Source organism: Lithobates pipiens, unplaced genomic scaffold, assembly GCF_037356315.1.
Source record: "Lithobates pipiens isolate NorthernLeopardFrog02 unplaced genomic scaffold, aLitPip1_a1.2 Scaffold_27, whole genome shotgun sequence".
Classification (NCBI taxonomy): Eukaryota; Metazoa; Chordata; class Amphibia; order Anura; family Ranidae; genus Lithobates; species Lithobates pipiens.
In genome coordinates this window covers 133251386-133275674 of record NW_027507788.1, presented here as the reverse complement: position 1 = coordinate 133275674, position 24289 = coordinate 133251386, and the positions used below count along the sequence as shown (strand labels likewise).

Below are 24289 nucleotides of genomic sequence, written 5' to 3'. Positions count from 1 at the left end.
AGGATAACATGTTTATTATTATTATTATTATTTTTTGTATGTGTACAGTAGTAAACTCTGGACATTTTTTTAGCTGGGCCCCCTCCAGGTTAATGCCATAATGTGTTAGTATGCACCATCTACTAGCACATTATGACAGACATACCTTAAAAATGGAGCCCTCCAGCCGTATGCTGTCATTGCTCGTGGTGCTTCCATGTTCGCCCGGTCTTCCTCCCAGGTTTGTGCTCTGGCCTTTTGAATGGCTGGGCCATGAATGACATCACTCCAATCACTGTGGAATGGGGCTCTCTACATTCAAAGCACACTAAGCCCCTGTACACACGGTCGGAGATTTCCACAACCAAATCCGTCGGATTTTGCCCGTCGGATTTTGTCCGTCGGATCTTGTCCGAAACTGTTGCATACACACGGTCGGACAAAGTTGGCGAAAAATCCGATCTTTCAGAACGTGATGACGTAATTTAGTTTTGATGGGACTGCAGTCAGGCTAGTAGCCAATAGCTTTGATGTAGGAATTTGATGTGAGCATGCGTGGCACTTGGTCCGATCAAAATTCTCTACACATGATCGGAGTATGTCCGATCGGCCCAGCTGGTCGGGAAATATTTCCAACATGTTGGAAAATTGGGTCCGACGGATATTCAGACGGAATCAGTCCGATGCAGACCACACACAGTCCAATTATCCGACGACACAGTCCGATAGGACACATTCCGACGGATTCTCCGACAGTATGTACAAGGGGTAAGTGTTCCCTAAATGCAGAGTGCACTGTGCTTGTGCTAGATATGTCATGGACTGGAGCTGATGTTCATAACTACTAAACAGTGCAAGTTTAGGCCGTTTACAAGGTGCCTACAGGTTAGAATTTTTAAACCCTTACCTGTATTACAGTTTGACCTAAACATCCCTTTTACCTATTTTTCGTCCTGACCTTACCCATACATCTAAGCCTTAAAGGTTGAGTTCACTAAAAAGTGAAATTTTAGTTATAGAGGCCAAATCAGTCCCTAATACAGATGAGCTTGGCATCCTCTGAGCTCAGCTCTATCTGATCTTCAAATGTCAGCTCTTTTTTTAGTTCATGGGCTTTGACTAAACATGAATAGGTGTCCATATAAGGGAATTGACATCACCAGCATTCCACACCTTTGTTTATGTGTACTTCAGAGGCAATGAATGACCCAGCCCTCAGCTGATTGGATTAAAAAAGAGGGCATCTTTGAAGCTTGGATAGAGATGACTTTGGAAGACACCCAAAGTCCCCAAAGTCATCTCTAGTCCCTAGCTTGTTTTATGTCTTGGATGCTCCAATAGAGCAATGTCCCTGTTATTTTGTCTGACCCTGTTCCCGTCTGTAAGGAGTTTTTGATGTTCTCACCCACTGCTGCATTTTCTAGTACCTTCTGTTACATTCTCTAAGACCGAGGTCTCCAGACTTTCTAAACAAGGGGCCAGTTTACTGTCCCTCAGACTTTAGGGGGGCCGAACTGTGACCAGTGGGAGTCAAAAATGCCCTGGTGGGGGTAAACAATGCCACATGTTTAGTGGGAGAAATAATGCCCCATTGTGGTGTCAGTGGGAGGAATAGTGCCCCATCATTGGTGTCAGTGGAAAGAATAGTACCCCATCATTGATGTCTGTGAGTGGAAGGGTTTCCATCTTTGGTATCAGTGGGAGGAATAGTCCTCCATTGTTGGTGTCATTGGCATGAATTACGCCCCCCATTTTTGGTGTCAGTAGAATAAATAGTGCCTCAAGGGCTGGATAAAGTCAAGCAAAGGGCTGCATCCAACCCCCGGGCTGCAGTTTGCAGACCACTGCTCTAAGATATAAAGTAGAAAAGAAGAAAAAGCAGGGAGCCTGGAAAGTCATCATAATGGCCACAACAGGCAGGCAGACATGGGAACTAATAGGATCCCTGAGAGATAAAAGTGACTGAAACGTTGCCTCTGTGCAGGTACTTCCCGTAATAAGAAACAGTTGCTGCTGTTCTCTCTTCCTGTGCAGGGTAACTGGGCTTGTATCCGCCTCGTCCTGCAGCTTCCTGCAGGCAGGCTGTTGTGGGTGGTCATATTGGGTCCCTCCCTTAGCACTGCTCTCTGCACAGGCTATGTACAGCACAGTAATGATGTCACAACAAGGTGATAAACACAAAGTGAATGTATATACTTTGTGATTATTGTGGAATATAGTTAAATAAATGTTTTTGGGGCCAGAGTTCAGCTTTACACTCTCCAGCATATACCAAAACCAGAAGTATCAGCTTTACCTGGGATAACCTTTCACCTTTGAACCTAATAATAGCTTGATACTAATACTGCCAGTGTATCAACAAAATGTTTCTGCAACAAAATCCACAATGTCCAAAAAAATTATGACAGAGACTTGGCATTTAACACAATAGCCAGATACATAGGGACCCATCTGGGGGTCGTCTCATGCACACATAGCTAGAACATTGTCAGTATATATATATATATATATATATATATATATATATATATATATAATTTTTTCTTATTAGCAGTAGAGTGTTGTACTGTGTTAGTTTGGAAAGTTTGTCTCTTAAGTAATACTCTTTAGAATTGATTTACTATAACTGGAGAGTGCACAATCTGGTGCAGCTGCGCATGGTAGCCTATCAGCTTCTAGCTTCAGCTTGTTCAATTAAGCTTTGACGAAAAACATGGAAGCTGATTGGTTTATGTCTAGAGCAGCACCAGGTTTTTCACTCTTCAGTTTTAGTAAATCAACCCTTTTATTGGCTAACCTGAGTTATTAAAGCCTAAGTGCAGCCAAAATAAAAGCTGCAAAATCAGCACAAGGAACAATAATTTTGTGTTTATTTTTAATTTCTTTTGTTACTTATCTTCGGTCCAACCCCCCCATTATGATGTGTGCCTGCAGCCTCCTGGAAAACTCCCATCACATCTCCCAGGAGGCTGCAGGATCGGGCACACAGGGTTGCCAGGGAGCAGGTTGGAGGGTGGGCCTGGCACATCATCAGTAGCTTGCTGCCTGCACTAGGAAGTAGCAGCCAGCTGAAGAGAACCAAGATGGTGGTGGACAGCAGGACAATGCTGGATTTGCTGTCTGGGTAAATATGTGTTTTCAAGAGACTGCAGCACTACGGGGTAAGAGGGGACATAAAAAAAAAAACATCATGGGAGGCGTTGAGTACTACTTTAAACATCATGTCCATCATATTTAGTAAATCCAAACCTCTCCTTTTTAATTTACTCAGGAAAATATTTATTGGAAGTGTAATTTTTTTAAAAGTCAGATCATTGCAAAATGTCAACAAATCCTGAGAAGAATCTATATTTCTCATTTTGCCATGGAAGATGCTCTTTGTAGGTTTAATTATGGCTATTAATTAAAGTAATTTGTGCAGTACCTGATGTGACTTCAATGTGACTGAAAAACACACGTACCACTTAGTCATAATATTGTATCTCGCTGTTTTAATACTCCATTAATTTGTTAATATTTAGACTGCCACTTCATTCATTGCGGCCTATACACTAGGGAAATTCCAGTCTTCTGCTTTGGGTGGAATTCTGGCAGCAGAAACCATTACTGCTGTCTCATTAGCATTTTACACAAAGGAGGAAGGACACAGATCTGCGTTGTGAGCTGCAGAGAAAATATTTAACTTTGACAGAAAAATATTAAAATTCGGTGGTAAAATAATATACAAAAATTACTGTGGAAAAAATGCAAGGTTCCTATGTCATCACAATGTTGTCTGCCTTTTTCAGTGATTATCCTCATTTCACAGCATGAAGCAACAACAGTGCCATGTGTGTTGCAGTCACAGGGTGCCATCTTGAGAAAAATAAAAGCTTTGTTGCTTTGCCCTATGACACAGACGTCTGACACTTTTCAGGTGGCATAATAACTGCAAAACCCACCACTGTGCTGCTGCACGTAACAGTGCAGAAACATGACTGGGCTTATTAAATAAAGCACTGCAAAGAGCAATAATCATGACAAACAATATGATCCATAGTAAACAAGCAACATTCAGTCTACCACAGCCAGAGTAGTTAAATACAACCTCTGAGTAGTTGCTGTGAGTTACTACACTATTCACATTATTCGCAAAGGGTATACGAACCCAGAAGTGTCCCAGCATTCAGACTGCAGTGTATGTATCTATTCTCATGTTGTCATCCTGTCTCAGGATGTGTCATCCTGTCTCGCACTTGTGGTGTGCTGAGTGCAAGTGCCATGCAGGATTCCTGTCAGTGTAAGCTGTCGACTGGTACCTCATATGGGCAGAGCTGCTACAGGCGTGGGAACGTGTTACATGTTCCACCCTAAACCTATGTAATATGTTCCCAAAGGTGAACTTATCCTTTAAAATGGTAATCAAAAAACCTTTTACTAATATACATACAGAAAAAAAAATATTTCAGGGTTGGTTCACATGCGAGATTCAGATGTAATCCGAGTGCGATGTGATACCGGCCCATTCATTTGAAAAGGCTGAAAATGCACCAGACTGCACCAAATGTAGTGCACAGCCACTGTATCGTATGGCACTATTACTGTACCATGCGATCCAGTGCAGGCAAACCCACTGCATTTACAAACTGCATTTTTGGTGTCATTAAGTTAACATTAACACCTACTGCAGATTGCAAGTGCAGTACGTTTTGAACGTGGTACAGGAAATGCTCACAGAAAGCATTCTAGTGTGAACTGGCCCTCAATGTTTTTTTCCCCTGCTCTGTTCTTTGTTGGACAAACTACTTGTATATATAATAGATTAATTTGCTGTTGTGTGGGGATATAAAGCAATGACCACAACCCTGGCAACTAAGTAGTATTGACATAAGACCCTCTAATGGGATTTTTTAGGGCATAAATTTCAACACAATTTAAAAAGTTTAACAAAATACTTTATTGACATGTAAGCTTAAAGACATGAAGACGTTTATAAGAAATAAAATACAAAAGCGGTTTCAAAAAGATGTTGGTTCTGAATGTACAGCAATAACCACATTCAAACTGTTAGAGGACCCACATGACAGAAAGAAACCCAACGCATTTAGAAAACGTAAAGTTTCTTCTTCAGGAGTGGGTGGTTACAGTAGAGTTGTCTACAGATGGAGAGAGAGTACAGTTAGACATCATATAGGTTAATTTATACAAAATGGAGACATTATGTAGGTATTAGTGTATTAACCCTGTAGACACAAACATAACATATAGGAAACTGAATCAAACTGCACAAAGGTTTGTTTGCCGCTGCATGCTACCAGAGGTCCAGCTATCGGTAACACTGAGACCCGCGTTGCTCCATCCACAAGGGATTGGAGAGAAGCCCATGTGATCACAACTGGCTTCCATGAGACCAATCTGCCAGTGATAAGCATCATGGTCAGAAATAGGGTACAACAAAATGAATGAATTAATGCCCAACAGAGAAATGTTAACCCCAACAGTTCTAGTTCCTACCTGAGCTTCACACACATAAAACCAGGTGCAAAGAGAAGACAGAGGTATAGAGGGAGGAGATAACACCAGATGGATGTCCTAAGAGTAAGTGATTCTGGTGGAGTATCTATAAAGCAAATGATCCAAATAAAATAAAAGTTTTCTAAACACGGTGGGTTTCTTTCTGTCATATGAGTCCTCTGACAGTTTGAATGTGGCTATTCCTCTACTTTCACAACCAACATTTTTTTTAAGCCGCTTTTGTATTTCATGTCTTATAAAATAAAGTATATTGTTAAACTTTTTAAATCATGTTGAAATTTATGCTGACAAACTACTTGTAGTGCTTTGTCCCATGTTGCTAAAGCAGCTCAAATACTAGTACATTTTCGAAAAAATTATCTTATAAGCATTTATTCGAAAATTTTCATCAGTAAACTCAATGACGAATGCCGTTTGAACGTACTTCAAAATAAGTTTGCCCACAACAATTGATTTTGGAGTGAATGGACTTTCCCATTCTGCTTCTTATTTTCTTGTCACTGCAGTAAAAATTAATGTCGATTTAGCCTCACTAAGCCCTTGTACACAAAATCCGGCGGATTTTGGCTGATGGATTTTGTCCGAAACTGGTGTTGCATACACATGGTCTGAGAAAGTTGTCGGAAAATCCGATCGTTCGGAATGTGATGACGTTATTTCGTTACGACAGGACTACGTTCAGGCTAGTAGCCAATAGCTTTGGTCTAGGAATTTGATCTGAACATGCGTGGCACTTTGTCCGATCGGAATTCTCTACACACAATCGGACAAAGTCCGATCGGATCATGTTGTCGGAAAGTTTTATAGCCCAGCTCTAAAACTTTGTCAGTCGGATATTCCGATGGAAACAGTCCGATGGAGCCTACACACAGTCGGATTATCCGACAACACGGTCCGATCGGACATTTTCCGTCGGAATGTCCGACCGTGTGTACAAGTGCTAACAGTTACAAAGTGGAACGAATGTTTTTAAAATAAAGATTTTTGAATACAATTCTACTGGTGTATGGCCAGCTTTAGTCCTTTCTTATTCTAGCTATGAGGTTGGACTAGGTAAGCCCCCCCCCCCCCCCCCGCCCATTCAAAAACATATCTAGGCAGGAGATGGCTGCTTCACATCGCCCGATTGTCTCAGCTTCAAGCACTCTCCCAAGACAAGCAGTGGTAAGCAAAGTGCAAAGGGATGGAAGGCTGACACACCTGCCCCTCTTTTGCATTCCTCTTGCCACTGCTGGTCTCAGGAAAGTGCTCAGTGCCACGGCAAGCTGTGGTTATGAATTGGCTGCCTCCTTCCTAACTATCTTGTCGAACGTCCACAGGAGGGGGGGGGGGGGTTGCCTAGTCTGAACTCATAGCAAGGGTTAGGGAGCACCTAGCAACATGGAACAAAGTGCTACATGTACTTTGTCCCATGGGGAACAGAACAGGGGAAATATTATTATTGTTTGTTAAAGTATATGCATAACTGTTGCTTTTGATTTGATTGAGTAGGGAAATGTTAAAAGCCATCAGGTTTAAAGCCATTCATATTTTCGCATATTTAGAGAAAGTAAGGGTTTACATACACTTTAATTTTCTATTCACACTGTTCCTTGCACATTACTCTGTACATTAAGTACTTACGTGTTTGTACACATGATGTATGTACATTTTGCAGATATTCTAATTTCCAACATTACACCGACACCTGTCAACTCAATAAATAACATACCCTTCAAACTATAACAGCACATAGATGGGAATACACATGCATTGTGGTGTGCGGTGTTGTAAAAAAATAAGTCAGGTTAATTTTTTGAACAATGGACAGGTGTTAATGGATGACAGGTAAATGTATGGGCCTACACAACACAAAACACGTTGTTGCTCCAAAAAATGAAATAGATAGAACAGTATGACTGGACCTTCAAGTGAAAATCCAGGCAAACAGATACATCCTGAAATACATACTGTATATTTAATATTTTACATGCCAAATGATTTGTAATTATGTTCAGCCACTATTAAAGTTTACACTCCTCTGGCACAATACTTTGCTAGAAAGTGCAGTCTGTTCTTTCCTGTTTTAGCTTAATTGGATCCTGGATCATCTTTCTGCTGATAGGATGGAGGTAGTGAGGCTAATTCCATGTCCACCGAGTAGGCTAGAGGCTGAGAGGTTACACTTGCAGCTTTATGGTTGAACCAGAAGAAAAGTGTCCCCTGTCTGGCTGTATGCAAAAGTTTGTATATTACAAGATTCCATCAACAGAAATTCAAATTATTTGATAGGTAAAATATTTTACACATACTGTATGAATTTAACTGCATTTTTTTGCTGTTTGCTTAAAGTTCTGTTAACTTAATAAACCAGAGGGCCCAATTTACTGAAGGGTATTAATTCTGCCATTGTGTTTGTTCTAGGTCAGCTGAGTCACAAGGGCCAATCATTTGAAGGACCGGATAATCCAGCCCACCCCTAAAGGCCCACCCTTAAAACCACTATGTTGAGAGTGTTGAATGTAGGGGGAATGCTGATTTTTTAAAATTATTTTTATTATTCTTTTGGCTATTGGACATGTCCACTATGGCAGTGTCTGGATTCCCATGCTTTTTGTTTTACAATAGTCTGCTTATTAGCCCTATAAATGGTCAAATTTGAATTGAACAAGATTAAACCCTCCCTTAGGCTTCAGTGGGCTTCTTTGCAAAGTTTGCAAACTTTGGAATTCGGGCAAAATTTGTGAAACTCTTCATGAACTGCACCTAGCCAGACTTGCTTATCCATATTCAACCAACACAGCAAACTAGGACCGGACTGTATGTAATGAAAATCAGTGTAGCCAATGTTCAATGGGCTTTCAAGATACATATTCCTGCCTTTCACCTTGGAATGGTCAGGGGTGGGTACTGGGGTCCCCCCGGGGTTCTGTGCCGGGACCAATCCTATTTAATTTGTTCATAAACAACCTGGAGGATGGGCTAAACAGTTCAATCTCTGTATTTGTGGACAATACTAAGCCAAGCAGGGCAATAACTTGTCGGCAGGATGTAGAAACCTTGAAAAAAGATCTGAACAAATTAATGGGGTGGGCAACTACATGACAAATGAGATGTAGAAAAATGTAAATTAATGCATTTGGGTGGCAAAAATATGAATGCAATCTATACACTGGGGGGAGAACCTCTGGGGGAATCTAGGATGGAAAATGACCTGGGGGTTCTAGTAGATGATAGGCTCAGCAGTGGCATGCAATGCCAAGCTGCTGCTAACAAAGCAAACAGAATATTGGCATGCATTAAAAAGGGGATCAACTCCAGAGATAAAACGATAATTCTCCTGCTCTACAAGACTCTGGTCCGGCCGCACCTGGAGTATGCTGTCCAGTTCAGGGCACCAGTCCTCAGGAGGATGTACTGGGAATGGAATGAGTACAAAGAAGGGCAACAAAGCTAATAAAGGGTCTGGAGGATATTAGTTATGAGGAAAGGTTACAAGCACTGAACTTATTCTCTTTGGAGAAGAGATGCTTGAGAGGGGATATGATTTCAATATACACATACCATACTGGTGACCCCAATCCTAGGGATAAAACTTTTTCGCAGAACGGAGTTTAACAAGACTCGTGGCCACTCATTAAAATTAGAAGAAGAGAGGATTAACCTTAAACTACTTAGGGTGTTCTTTACTGTAAGAGCGGCAAGGATGTGGAATTCCCTTCCACAGGAGGTAGTCTCAGCAGGGGCCATTGATAGTTTCAAGAAACTATTAGATAAGCACCTGAACGACCACAACATACAGGGATATACAATGTAATACTGACATATAATCACACACATAGGTTGGACTTGATGGACCTTTGTCTTTTTTCAACCTCACCTACTATATAACTATGTAATGGTTTTCATTAATTTACTGGCACGTATATTTACTATTTACAGTGTAAAGCCAGCTGGATAGGCTCAAGAATTGCATTTAATGTACACACATGCATCCTGGAACTTGTAAATCTAAGATGCAACTGTACTGTAGTGATTTATTCCTGCTGGGGAGGTTCACTCTCTCTGTCTGTTCTAGTGGCCACTGTCACCAGGGCTGAAAGTGATGAAAAAAAATTAAAATCTAAAAAGGTGACTTCCCACCAGACAGAAATAGATGGGAAATCTTACAATGAATATTCTTGTTTCAATGACAGCCATCTAAAAGAGGATTTACCTTCTCTTTAAAAGGTTCCCCTCGCGTCCTGTCTAAAGGACAGGAAGTGAAGGGAAATTTCCCCAATGGGACACAGCAAAAAAAAAAAAACACAAAAAACAAATCTGAGAGGGGACTTAGCCATATTTATCCATTACTCTATGTGCAACTTAAAAAAAATACAGTCTTATGTACTGTATTTGTTTCATTTCATATTTTATTTATTTTATTTTCAGAGGCTTTTAAAATATTTCTCATGTTACATAGAATGTTATTTATGTAAATCATATTATGGTTTTTGGAATATATTTGCAATGGGAGGGTCATGTCCTGGTCACTTGGGCACTAGCAGCCTCAGTGCCACATTGTTATTTTCTTCTAACGGGTCTAGGTCTTAATAAAGGGTGCACCGAGGACCAGGGAGGCCAGAACTTCTTTATTGTGGAAGAGTGAAAGGCATTAGAGCTGTTTGTTTCTGCTACAACCCTGCGCTGAGTAATGGCAGACATGGAAGCTATCACATTAACTATTTATTGACTAAATGGCTTGTTCTGATACAGGAAATGGATGTATCAGCCAGAGATGCACAATACTAGGGCTTGAACAGTGAAGCATGGCTCAGGGTAGCAACAACCAACAGCTTCATGAATTGGTGCCATGGCTATTGTATCAATGCACCAAGTGTTTGCTTACCTCCCAGCTGCCTTTATTTTGCTGGGACATTCCTGACAGGTTACTGATATAATTTGCCTTAGTAAAATAAACGTGAATTAAATGGAGAGAAATTTCAGGAGCGGTTTAGGTGGTAAATACACAGTTCCAATAGATATATTTGATCCATCTTCCCAGGGATTCGCTATTCTGTACAGCCATGTTTATGAATCATACATCTCTGCTAGGCAACACAGCCAGGAGGATGACACCGCTTTCTCTGCTTAAAGTTAAGATGGCAGGGCTGCCAGGGTTGGCACACTAACCCCCCCACCCACATACACACACATCATGTTGCTTATTTCCAGCATCACATTCTCACGTATAATGGTTCCACTGATGACGTAGTATACAGTATGAGCTCTTTTCACCCACGCTGGGTTAGTACAACTAGAAACATTTTAACTAATAGTCAATGTTTTTTCACCAAATCATGTTACTAACAATCAACAATAGAGAGTTTCCCATGGTGAATTTACCCAGCTATGGCATTTTCTCTGTAAATCTGAACGACATATGCACCAGAATTCTGCTAACAGCTTTTTCCAAGCAGGCTGAAAAAGAAAGAGAAAACAGTGTTGAAAATATTTTAAATAGGTTTACAACAACTGATAGCAAGAAAATGTACTGGCAGGTTTTAGGAACTTCTAAACTACAAGTCCTTAAAATTCTTCTGCGTCTGCATTCAGATAGCTGCTGGCTTCTAAAAATATTGCTGCATTCAGTTAACTAATTGAATGCAGCAGCATTTATCTGAAGCTGTTGGCTGGTTGGATGTAGCAAGTTGCAGTCATAAATTAAACATAGCTCTTTTAGAAAGACTTAACCCTACAGACATCAGAAGAATCAGCTCTGTATTCAAATATTTCATGAATGGCAAAAATGCTTAAAAAGTCTCCCTTGAATGTTTGTCTTGTCTACATTCAGTAAATGATGTTATGTTTAAGGTTCGCTCCAAAAAAGTCTTGTGTCATTGTGTTTGTATTCCACTATTTGTATCAGCTAGCAGACTGTGGAATATCAATATTGTAATATGTAAAACTGACCCGTTAAGTAGACGTGTTTGGAAGAACAGGCTTCGCTTGCCCATAGCAAACAGTCAGATCCTCCCTTTCCTGCTCTAGAAATATAAGAGAGATAATGTGATTGGTTGCAGTACACAGGTATATAAGGACAGAAAGGCACATATGCAAAAACAGTTATAAATGATTATATGCTAACTATATATTCTTTTGCAGTAAAATATGATTTCATGCGCACAGTGTCAAAAGGGAGTACTGGGTACACATATCTGATACCCACAGAGTGTCCTCTAGATGCCATGCCAGGAATAGTGTATTGAGTCGTTCAGTTTTGTGATTCTGTGTTTCATTGTGTGGTGCTTAACATGAATGCAGCTTACAGCCTTTGGGTGCCTTTAATGCAGTAATCCTATTCTTTCTTATTGATGTTCCCAACAGGCTCATGTAGGGAGAGCTTTTGACAACCTCACTGGTCACAGCCCAAAAAACCGCATGTGCTGGATACGCTTGTGATTTTAATGTGTATGTTTCGAGCCTTACAGTGGATTAGCAGCAAAATACAAGTCTTACAAAAGAAAACAATGACAACTTTTTCCTTTTTTTCATCATTTATTCATACTTGTAGCTGTTGATCATGTGTAGATTTACCTGTGCAGTACATGTTAGCAGCTAATGTTAATAGCACACTTACCTACCCCTAAGTAGACAGCACCCTAACTCTTTCTGAATAGGGAAACTGTCAAATCCCAAATGATATTTGGCTAGCATCAACCTGAGTTGACCACAGGGAGATCTCTGGCATGTGGGCCATATGGATATATACAGTAGGTAAACCTCAGTGGATTGTCCAAGTATGAACCATGTTGAACCTTTAATTGTATATACTGTATAGAGAGATAGTGCTGCTTCTTCTAATGATGTCAGAAGGGTAGATGTTTCCCATGGTTCTCACTTATGCAGGTTTTCTCCAAGGATGGTAACTCCCAGATTGGGTTTTGGAGTCCAGAGCCCTTGTAGATACCTGGGAGGGATGAAGCCTCTGACTCTGGGTCCCCATTTTACTAAAAAACAGCACCTTGATCCTATAAGTATGACTTCTATGGTTCAAAGATCCTTCCCCTGGAGACAAGCTGCTGGACAAGAGTGTGTGAACAAACACTGGGAATGTGTCTGTTCTGATCTCAAGCCGAGATGATCTGACTAGGCCATTGCCCGAGTGAGGTATTAAAAGACAGTGTATCATTAGGCAGGAGCATGTGCAACCCCAAGTTCGGTAGTTTGTCACAAAGCTGCATGAGATAACATGATGGGTCTGTGCATAGATAGGCTCAGGGCCTAAGCAGTCCAGTAAGTCAGGAGGGTGGAAAATCCTGTGTGCCGTGGAATGTTGAAACCTCTATGCAAGGGTATACTTTTGTGTGATTTTTGAATGTTACTTTTAAATAAAAGTGGACAGAAAGCTGGCTGGACTGAAGTTCATGAAAGGGGCTACACTTGAGCGGAGTCTCCAAAATATATGTTTAATTTTCGGGGGGGAAGAGAGTGGTGGAAAAGTGTCCTGGTGGAGGAGAGTGGGGTCACTGGGAAAAGATGGCCAGCAGAGTGATCTTTTACTAAATACTACACCGAGAGTCCTTTATATTTCCTTTTGATCTGGATGGATTCCTTGTGAGTTAGCTTAGCCTTAGTGAGCTTCTTCTCAGAGGTCTGATGAGCCCCTTGTCTTGTCACATGGAATATACACAAAGCTTCTTTGGTCACCCGTTTTACGTGGTCAAATGTTCTGGTAAGGTGCATCTATTCACTAGAGCATGTGTTTGCGGTGGAGGTATCTCATTTTCCCTCCTTTCATTTGAAATACATTTATTTTGGAAAATTCACTATTAATCTGCTGGGAATTTCCTAAAAGGACTTTCTTTTTGCGTGGATTCATCACATATTTGTACTATATATACATTTTCACGCAGTTTTTTTTACGTTTGTCTGTTTTTTCCATTTTGTCTTCGGATGGGCATACTTTACCTTACTTTTGATCTTATTTGAATATTGTCTAAATAATTTGTTTACACGTGTCTTTTGTGCGCTACAGTTTTTTTTTTTTATGAATGCCTCCACAATATATACTGTAAATGTGTGTATGTGCATATGTGATTTTCATCAGAACTAATAGAGTCTACATTACTAAAATGTAGAGCACACTGTGGCATGGTAGCAAGCATTCCTATTTTGAATTGGCTACTGAGGCACCGCAGAATACTTTCAACCCTGTGCCCTACAATGCACAGATGGTACATAGGTGTGTTGCAAAATGAATGGAAGGCGTTGAAAAGCTTCAATTTTGTTATGTTTTTTTTTGTGAACAGCTCAATGTGCTTTCTATTGAATCTTGTGCATAGGCGTTTTAAGGGGCATTTTTAATGTCTGTGAAACATCTCTCAAACACCTGTTCTTAAGCCAGTGTGAACTAAGCTTTACAGCCCCTGTATAGGGTATTACTGCTTGGGTGAGGCATGTTTTCCTAAATCCCTCCCCCACAGCAGTGCCAAGCTATCTGCCTGCAGCACGATGGTACAGTGCCAATTCCTAAACTAAACTGAAGCCAGTAAAAGGTTCAGAATAGGAATGACATTTTCATGCTAGTCTATCTGAATTACATGACAATTTTTAGCTGGTTCAATTTAAAAAAAGCTATTTACAGAAAAAAAAAAAAAATGTGCATGCGAGTGATGTGCACTGCTTCTCCAAAGCGATTAATTATTAGTAACTTTTGTAGGAAAGGATTGGGTTTCTTGCCTCCGAGAACAAGGTGTGACACATAGCTGACATCCTGTCTAGTAATCACACTGAAGGACATTGCAGTGACTATGTAATCCCCTTCTTCCAAGCCTGCAATGGCTGACAATACAAAACAATAGGCTACACTCTGATGGACGGCATCTGTTCATATAATGTGAAATGTATGAAATTCTGCTAGTGTATAAGGACTCAGATACATATTATTGAGGTTATTAATTGCTTCTCTTTGTGGAGCATCTTGTGTTCTCCTTGTCTTATTGACCCCAGAATGAATGAACTAAGTGGTTGTCGTTTGGTGATAACATTGTGCATTGCTTTGGTGGCAGAAAGCCTAGAAGAAAACTGTCTAGTGAAGATAGTTGTGGTTAGAGCCACGTGGGCTCAATGACATCATATGAAACCCTTTCAGATCAGCGTTAGTGGTTGTCATTCTGCAGCATACCATGGGTAATTGAGCACTGTCGGATCACTTATCTGCTGCTGACTTTACAGATTCTGATATAGTATTATTCAAAGTATAGTATGATGGGTTTATTTGCCATGCTGCGAGAAATAGAGAACCTGTTTTAGGAGTTTTTAGATCACTATAACTACAGTATATAAATTCTTGTAACCATAAAATATTTAGTTTTATATTCTTTGTTTTTGTAAAATATCTAGATGCTTACAACTGTCACTTCTTATTGAAATAATAATTTAAAAAAATGGTTTGCTGCAACTGTCACTAGATTACCAAATTCTTATCCTTAGGCTTTATGCACAATGGTCTATTGTAAATGCAAGGAGGAAATAGCATTAAAAAGCTGCATTTTTTTCAAACCAGTTTAAGTGTATTTAGCAGAGTTTAGCAGTGTTTGGGAGTTTTGTTTATTTCATTGGCCAGAATTTTAATTTATTCTGACCATTGAAATGAATAAATGCTGAAGTGCTGAACACGCCTAAAGTTTAGGAGCATTTAATGCGCAATTAGCGATTTTTGTAGCCAAAAGCTCCTATCCTGAACATGATTTTTCTGCACAAGAGGAACTTTGACTGCCTCTATACTCTGCTGCTCCTAAACTCTGGGGTTGATTTAGAAATAAGCTACTATATATTAGAAAATGCATCAGAGTACCGTCGTCATATAAATTTACAAAAACAATTTGTCAGAAAATCTAAGGCAACTGTGGACTTTCATGGTACGGTAAGGACTCACATAAACTTGAATATAAAAAAAATATAAATTTATTTAGAATCAACAAACACAATTTCTATTTAAAAAAAAATTCTTAAAGAGGAATGTACATAAGACATACAAATATCTAAATGGAAACTGAACAGTGAAAAACATGCATTCAATCCTCCACACCAAGGAAAAGAGAACAACGATCAAGCTGATTCATACTCGACATACACTCCTGAAGAAGCGGTCACCGAAACATGTCAAGTATGAATCAGCTTGATCGTCATTCTCTTTTCCTTGGTGTAGAGGATTGAATGTATGTTTTTCTCTGTTCAGTTTCCATTTAGAGATATATTTGTATGTATTATGTACATTCTTCTTTAAGGATTTTTTTAAAATAGAAATTGTGTTTGTTGATTCTAAATACATTTATATATTTTTTATATTCAAGTTTATGCGAGTCCTTACTGTACCATGGAAGTCCACAGTTGCCTTCGATTTTCTGCCAAATTGTTTCTTGGGTTGATTTACTAAAGGCAAAAAGTGCAGTTGCTGCAGAGCTTAGTAATTCAGGTAAAGCCTAACTTTGCAAAGAATACTTAAAAAACATGTGCAAGAAAGATAAAAAAAAACATAATTTTTGCTTGAACATGATTGGATAATGGAAGTCATCAGCGCTTTTGCTCATTTACTAAGCTCTGGAGCAACTGCACTTTGCAAAGTGCACAGTCTTTTTGCCTTTAGTAAATCAAACCTATAGGCTTTTGTTGAGTTAAGTTCAGGGGTCATGGCAACAAATAATCCAAAAGCTCCTAAATGTAAGTATAGGAGCAGCAGGGTGCATGAAGTCTATGATAAAGCAGAACTAAATCCAGCCATAAATGGATCGAAAGTCAGCCAGTTCAGTAGGAACTGCCCGAATTTCGATAGGTCTATGGGTAGGCTGGTTGTACTGAAGTCAATTGATGGATCGACTTTAGTACAACCAGCCTGTTGCATTTTTTTCCACTTGATTACTGCCGGCAGCTACAGCACTAATCATTGTATTCCACGAGTGGGAAAGGCTCCCCGTGCCCCCATCTAGCAGAACACAATAGTGCTGTGGGAGGGATTCCAGTGTTGATGAGGGGATCAGTATTGATGGGGGAATCCAGTAATTTTCTTTCCTTTAACCTGTGGTTGAATAAAATAAATTGGCATAATGTATAGCCTGCCAGTCCATCAATTTAAATTATGTGTGAACCTTCAGCCTAATCCATTTAGTTTAAAATAGAAATGAAAGGCAAAACATTTGTGTATACATATAAAAAAACATTATAAATACCCTTTTTCTTGTTTTATAAGTGATCACATACCCTCTGTTCTAAGCTGCATAAGGAACTCAGAAAGTTAGGGGAGGAGAAACAGCAACACACGGAACTACCCAGTGAAGGGGGGGGGGGCTGCTTTCATCACAAATCAGATCATTGGAGGACAGCAGGTTGAGTTTCCACCACAGCCGGAAAACTGGGCTGTGCTCTGATGACTAGCGTGGTCAGTTTTTAATAGGAAAGGGACTGGCAGGAATACCAGGTAGAGAACATGGTACTTTTTCATACAAATACATGTTATAGCAAGCACATATCAGGAATATAAAATGTTGAGTTAACATATTTTTTTAACTGCTTCCCAAATCAGTTACATTCAAGGAATGCTGTAAATGATAATTGTCACAGTCGCTTGTGCTTTCAACCAGACTGTCAACCCATCAAATGGCTGGTGGCATAACTGATGTGCAGCACCATAGCAACTGCAATTCAAGCAGAGCTAACATAGCAACTTCCTTGGCTGTAAAGGATATAAGGGTTTAATTCTGCTTTATGCCGGACTTTGAATCTACAACTTGAAGTGGAATTGTGGGCAAAAGCAACAATTGCATATATGATGCACTCTGTAAGGCAGGTTTTGTTTTTCTGAGTAACCCCTGTAACATAGTTTTATTACTTTTTGATCGTGCCAGTAAATCAGTTGGTTTTCCACTGTTGCTAGGGCTGCAACAAACGATTATTTTCATAGTCAATTAGTTGGACAATTATTGTTTTGATTATAGGAATACCCCACTTTTAAGTACACAATAGGGTTTATTTACTAAAGCTGGAAAGTGCAAAATCAGGCTTCCTTCTGCATAGAATAAACCACATTGTGTACATTGTGTACATTGGGGTATGCCTGTAATCGATTAATCAGATAAAAAAAACTTAAAAAATGTGGTGTATAATTCAGTTACTATGTAGAGTTAAAAAAAAAAGACAATTTATTCTTGAATGTCTGTATGCAGAGGCACATACATACTCTAAATAATTAGCTCTATGTTTAGGGAACAGAATTTATTATATATACTAATTCACTCTGAGAATAATAGACAGAAGATATATATGTACACATATATATATATATATATATATATATATATATATATATATACCGTATATACTCGAGTATAAGCCGAGATTTTCAGCCTCTTTTTTGAGGCTGAAAGTGCCCCCTCGGCTTATACTCGAGTCGCCGCTGTCTGACTGCTCGATCAGCGTATCGAGCAGACAGACGGCGGACATTAATTTTCAAAAGCCGCGCCTCCTTCTCCGCCTCCGCCTGTGATAGGCGGAACACTGAATTTCCCAGCAGTCAGTGTTCCGCCTATCACGGACATCCGCTCATTCTCATACTACGGACGAGTATGAGAGGATGTCTGTGATAGGCGGAACACAGGCTGCTGGGAAATTGAGTGTTCCGCCTATCACAGGCGGAGGCGGAATTTTGAATTGTAGAATGGCCGCCGAGAAGAGCGGCGATCCATCGGCACGGGACGGAGGAGGCACGGCACGGCACGGGACGGAGGAGACACGGGACGGAGGAGGCACGGCACGGGGGAGGCACGGCACGGGACGGAGGAGGCACGGCACGGGACGGAGGAGGCTCGGGACGACGGCGGCTCGGGACGGAGGCTTGGGACACAGGTAGGCTGGACACACACACAAGGCTGCACGGACACACACACACACACACACACACACACACACACACACACACAGGGATGGATGGATGGATGGATGGATACACACACACACACACACACACACAGGGATGGATGGATGGATGGATGGATGGATACACACACACACACACACACACACACACAGGGATGGATGGATGGATGGATACACACACAGGGATGGATGGATGGATGGACACACACACAGGGATGGATGGACGGACACACACACAGGGATGGACGGACACACAGGGATGGACAGCCATGTCTCACCCTCGGCTTATACACGAGTCAATAAGTTTTCCAGTTTTTTGGGGGTAAATTGGGGGCCTCGGCTTATACTCGGGTCGGCCTATACTCGAGTATATACGGTATATATATATATTATTTTTTTTTACTTTCATTGTTTCACAGTATAAATTTAAATTAACCTCTTATAGTGGTGATTATCTACTGTTTTTAATCCCCATCTTGGCAGGTGATACAAAATGCATGCTACTAAATGTCTTCGCCTGTAGCAAGCTACCTGCCTGTGACAAGGGAGTCTGTCATGCATTATATTATATTACAATCCTGTGTTTTAGGTCTTTTTTAATTCTTTTTTCTTGGAATAAAAATGTTGACCTCCAAGTCTGATGATATGTACCAAATTCAACTTCTAATAGTAAATAGATAGATGGATAGATAGATAGATAGATAGATAGATAGATAGATAGATAGATAGATAGATAGATAGATAGATAGATAGGGCCTACAGTCTACAGAACACAAGGATCAGTTTGAATGCTGGGCCTAGTATGTCTAGAGAACACAGGTATCAGGTTGAATGCTGGGCCTTGGATGTCTAAAGGGCACAGGGGTCAGTTTACAGGGAGGTCCTAGGATGTCTACAGAACACAGGGATCAGTTTAAAGGCTGAGCCTAGGATGTCTACATGGCACAGGGATCAGTTTGAAGGCTGGGCCAAGGATATCTTCAGGGCACAGGGATCAGTTTGAAGTCTGGACCTAGGGTGTCTACAGGGCACAGGGTATCAGTTTGAAGAATGGGCCTAGGATGACTACAGAACACAGGGATCATGGTGTTTGAAGGCTGGGCGTAGGATGTCTACAGGGCACAGGGATCAATTTGAAGGTTGGGCCTTGAATGTCTGCTGGACACATGGATCAGTTTGAAGGCTGGGCCTAGGATGTCCACAGGGCACATGCATCAGTTTTAAGGTTAACATAGGCACTTGAGCCCAATCTAAATTTTACTTGCACGTGAGCACTCTTTCTGTCTTGGAAATCTTTTAAGTCAGGTCAGGTTCACTTTAAACTCAACCTGTGTTAAAGTGGAGTTCCACCCAAAAATGGAACTTCCACTTACCTGGTCCCTCCCCCCTTCGGTGTCACATTTGGCACCTTTCAGGGGGGAGCAGATACCTGTCTAATACAGCTATTTGCTCCCACTTCTACGAAAGATCGCTGCAGAATCAGCAGCAATCTACACCATGTCTGGTCCCTCCTCCGTCCTCCCCACTGTCTTCTGGGAGACACACAGGTCCCAGAAGACAGCAGGGACCAGTCAGAACGTGCAGCACGACTCGCACATGCGCAGTAGGGAACCAGGCTGTGAAGCGCAAGGCTTCACTTCCTGATTCCCTTACTGAAGATTCTGGCACCTGTCCTCACCCAGAGCTGAGGGATGGGTCGGCTTCGAGTGAGGACGTAGCGGGTGCTTTGGACAGGTGAGTGCCCTTTTTTTTAAAGTTAGCAGCTGTAGTATTTGTAGCTGCTGGCTTTTCATTTTTTTTTTCCAGCAGAACTTCGCTTTAATCCCAAGTTAAACCATTATCACAATACAAATAATCCACGGCAGAAATGATTATGGAGTCATTATCGCATCAAAAACTTTGCAGAATTTTTTGCACCAGATAGTATTGAATCTGACTAGATAGACTATTTTATGGTTAAAGTGGAGTTCCACCCACATTTTTTTTTTAAAGGCACCCATTCTGATGGTATTATTCAAATTCGTTAATAAATGTTGTTACTAAATCCGACATTGTATTACATATTCTTTTTTTTAAACAACCCTTGTCTTCTCTGTGCTGAGATGTGCTTCCATCTTGATTGTGGGCATGTGAAGCCCACTAGTGCTCTTTTCCAGTATATGATGCTGTTGGATACCCAGCATGCACCTCTCGATCTTGCGCATGCACATTACACATGGGCGCAGCACAGAGATTGTCTCAGGCTGCCACCACAACGGCGGCGTCAGGAGGAAAGTGTCCACCCATTGTTATGCCAACAAACCTAATCTATCAATCTCTACTGACTCCTGGGAATCATGACACATATCTCTCAGAAGCCAGTGCACCTCAGGAGGTGAAGTAAATTGCAGTGGAGGAGGAACCAGGAAGAAAAATTAAAAGCCAAGAAAGCAAGGTAAACAAAATGAAAAGAAAGATTTAGAAACGCCCAAAGCTGTTTTTTTAGGCATGTATGAAGCTGATGGTGTATAGATAAAAATGTGGGTGGAACTCCATTTTAATATACAATATGATTTGTGTGCAAAAAACAACAACTCTTTTTGTCTAATATAACCCATTAGTCTCCTTGATTTTTAAGCATAGACTGTAAGAAACAAAGTTGGAAGGTGATAGGTTGCCATTGGCAAGAGGACATTTTTCTCTTAGTACAGACTTCTGCATGATGTCTTTATCTGCCTTTAGAACCCTGAGATTCTACACAGTACAGTGCTGCAAGGGTGCCTGGGTGACTATTACATACTAAATAAGTCCTACCCCCTCGATTCACAATGTGAAAGTGAAATGACCTTGATACAGTAGTGAGAGTCATTGTGTTACCATATCCTCTGCCTCCTCTACCTCCTCCCATTCTCTGAGGACTGTGCACCTGGCACAGCGTGCTTACGTATGTTATCAGTAGGGAAATGCACACTGAGAAATGAACTTCCCTTCTCTCTCGTCATGCATCCTGCCTTGGAGTACACAGTGCTGAATGCTGACTACCCATTGCATTTTCATTGTGCATGCACCTGGTGTGCTATACATTTTCCATAATACCAAATAACTGCCTGTGTTTATATTTCAGACATTTCTGTCATTCGAAACTAGGGCAGACCTGGAAAAGTAACATTACAGTCCTTATTCAATGCTTCTAGTAACTATGTAACCTTAAATTTCACATTTATTGAAGAAGCTGTGAATTTTTGTTTTTTTTGGGAATCATCTCATTTGACATGGAAATTGTACATATGGTTTGAACCAAGCTGACATCCAATGTCAACAGGGTATTTTTTCATTTTTAAAGGGAATGTGTATTGGTGGTGTTTTACATATAGTTCATTTATGTAGCAATACCCTTGTAAGAGCTGCTGAATGTTGTAGTCCGTCTGTCACCCTGTCCAGCCAGGCACTCATTTTTCAGCTACTCCTTAGATAGAAAGCAGTCCTTGCACTTGTTTTTTATGTTTTTATTGAGGGAACTAAACTCATATGGGGATAGGGAAATCATGAGATTCCCTGACGATTAAAAGCCAATGTTGGGATTGAACTATATACACTCCTGGTATATACAATATCCTCTCTTCCTCCAGCACAACACTTGTTTGCAGACTATCTCTCCTTGACACCTCTAGCACATCACATGCTTGCACTCTTGGGACCAGCTATCACTGACAGACAGGCTTGACACTGGCTCAGCCAGGTCTTAGCAAATGCCCTGTGCAGGCAGGGACCGTGGGCCCCTATGGTGTAGCATAAATAGGGTAGTCCTTGGTGTTAGCTGACCTACATGTGGTTACCGCCCCCAACACCACCTCTTCAGCCCTTCTGGCTGCAACTGCCTCTCTCCACTACCCGTGTGTCGGAAACTGTGAACCAGACAGAGACAGAAGTTCAGTTAAATCACACTTGTTTAATACTAAAAGTAAATAGAACAAACATAGTCAATACATAGCCAAAGTTCAGTAACTGAAATGGATAGTCAGACAAGCCAGGAAGTCAGGAAGCCAGAGATCAGCGTAGTGGAACAGCAAGCAGGATCTGGAGCCAGAAGGAATGTCAGCCAAGCAAGTCTTTAACAGGAATGCAGGAGATCTCTGTGGTGTTGACCAAGGCAAAGGCAGAGATCATCTGGGCTAGACAGCTTAAGTAGGCAGGACTGACAAGCAGGATATCATCAACAGGTAAGCAACTGTGGAGAGATAGGAGCTGGCAATTTGCCGACAGCCGAGTGGCCAGCTCAGAGGATGGAAGGGCTGTGCCCAGCCCTGACAGTACCCCCTCCTCAATGACCCTTCCTCCTCTGGGAAACCACCGGGCTTGAGGGGAAAACATCTATGGAAATCACGGAGGAGGACAGGGGCATGTACTTCTGAGGATTAATCCCAAGAGCGTTCCTCCAGTCCAAAACATTTTCAATGCACCAGGTACTGTATGCCCCCACGGAACCTATGTGAGTCAACAATGGACTGTACTTCATAGTCATACTCCTCATGGTTCTCAACCTGTACAAGGGGAGAACATGGCACAAGGTGGTAAATCAGTTGCAGACCAAAGGTTTTGATTAGGAGACATGAAGTACATTTGAGATACCCATATTAGAAGCAAGGTCAAATATGTAAGCTACTGGGTTAATCCTGCGAAGAATATGGAAAGGCCCAAAAAACCAAGATGCGAACTTCAGAGAGGGAACACGGAGGTTGCGAGAAGACAGCCAAACCCTGTCCCCAACCTGGTAGGAACTTGGAAGGCGCAGGTAGGCGTATGCAGTCAGCATGGAGTCTGTACCTATCATTAGCATGTCGCAAAGCCTCCTGGACTTATACCCAAGTGGAATGAAGACCACGGAAATGCTCCTCTAATGCAGGAATACTCTGCGTAGCAAATGAGTCAGGCAACGTGAAAGGTTGGAAACCACAGTTCGCCATAAACGGGGACAATCGGGAAGCAGAATTCAAGACGCTATTGTGAGCAAACTCCACCCACGGTGAGAGGTCTGACCAGTTGTTATGATGATCAGAAATATAGCAACGTAGGAATTACTCCAAGGACTGACTGGCTTGTTCTGTGGCCCCATTAGACTGCGGGTGATACGCAGAGGAGAAAGCAAGCTGAATTCCCAACTGTTCACAAAAGGCTCGCCAGAACCGGGGCACAAACTGACTACCCCTGTCCCAGACAATCACCTTGGGTAGCCCATGTAAGCGAAAGATCTCCCGAGCAAAAATGGAAGCCAGTTCCTTAGAAGTGGGCAACTTCTTAAGTGGAATACAATGAGACATTTTTGAGAACTGGTCAGCCACCATAAGGCCGCGTACACACGGGCGGACTGTTCGTCCAACTAAGTTCGTCAAACAATCCGACAAACAGTCCGTTCAAAATTAGCATGAACGGACTTGACCACACACGATGAACGAACAGTCCGCTGAAAACGTGCGTGATGACGTGTACAGTACGTACGACGGGACTAGAAAAACGACGTCCTATACACTGCAATGCAACCTTCGGCCGTGTAAACCCTTTCTGAGCATGCACGATACTTAGTCCGTCCAACTTGCCTACACACGAGCGGACTGTCCGCTGAAACCAAGTTTGGACGGACAAAACCAAGTTTGAACGGACTGTCTTACGGAAATTCCGTAAGACTTTGTTCGTCAGACTGTCCGCTGAAACAGTCCGCTGAAGCCCGAGCGGACTGTCCGCTGAAACACTGTTCAGCGGACTAAGTTGGGCGAACAGTCCGCCCGTGTGTACGCCGCCTAAGGATAACTGTGTTGCCCTGGGAGTTGGGTAACTCCACAATGAAATCCATCGATAGTCAGAAGTGTCAGTTAGTGTTGGATTTGCCCGCACAATATAGCAGTCCTGCAATAAGTCGCTGATCGGAGAC

At 41.4% G+C, this 24289-nt stretch overlaps 1 protein-coding gene across 6 annotated transcripts in view; it reads left to right on the top strand.

The window, feature by feature from the left end:
* Positions 1 to 24289, top strand: part of LOC143934134 (serine/threonine-protein kinase BRSK2-like) — a 480076-nt gene that overhangs the window by 78565 nt on the left and 377222 nt on the right. The gene's annotated exons all lie outside the window — the stretch shown is intronic.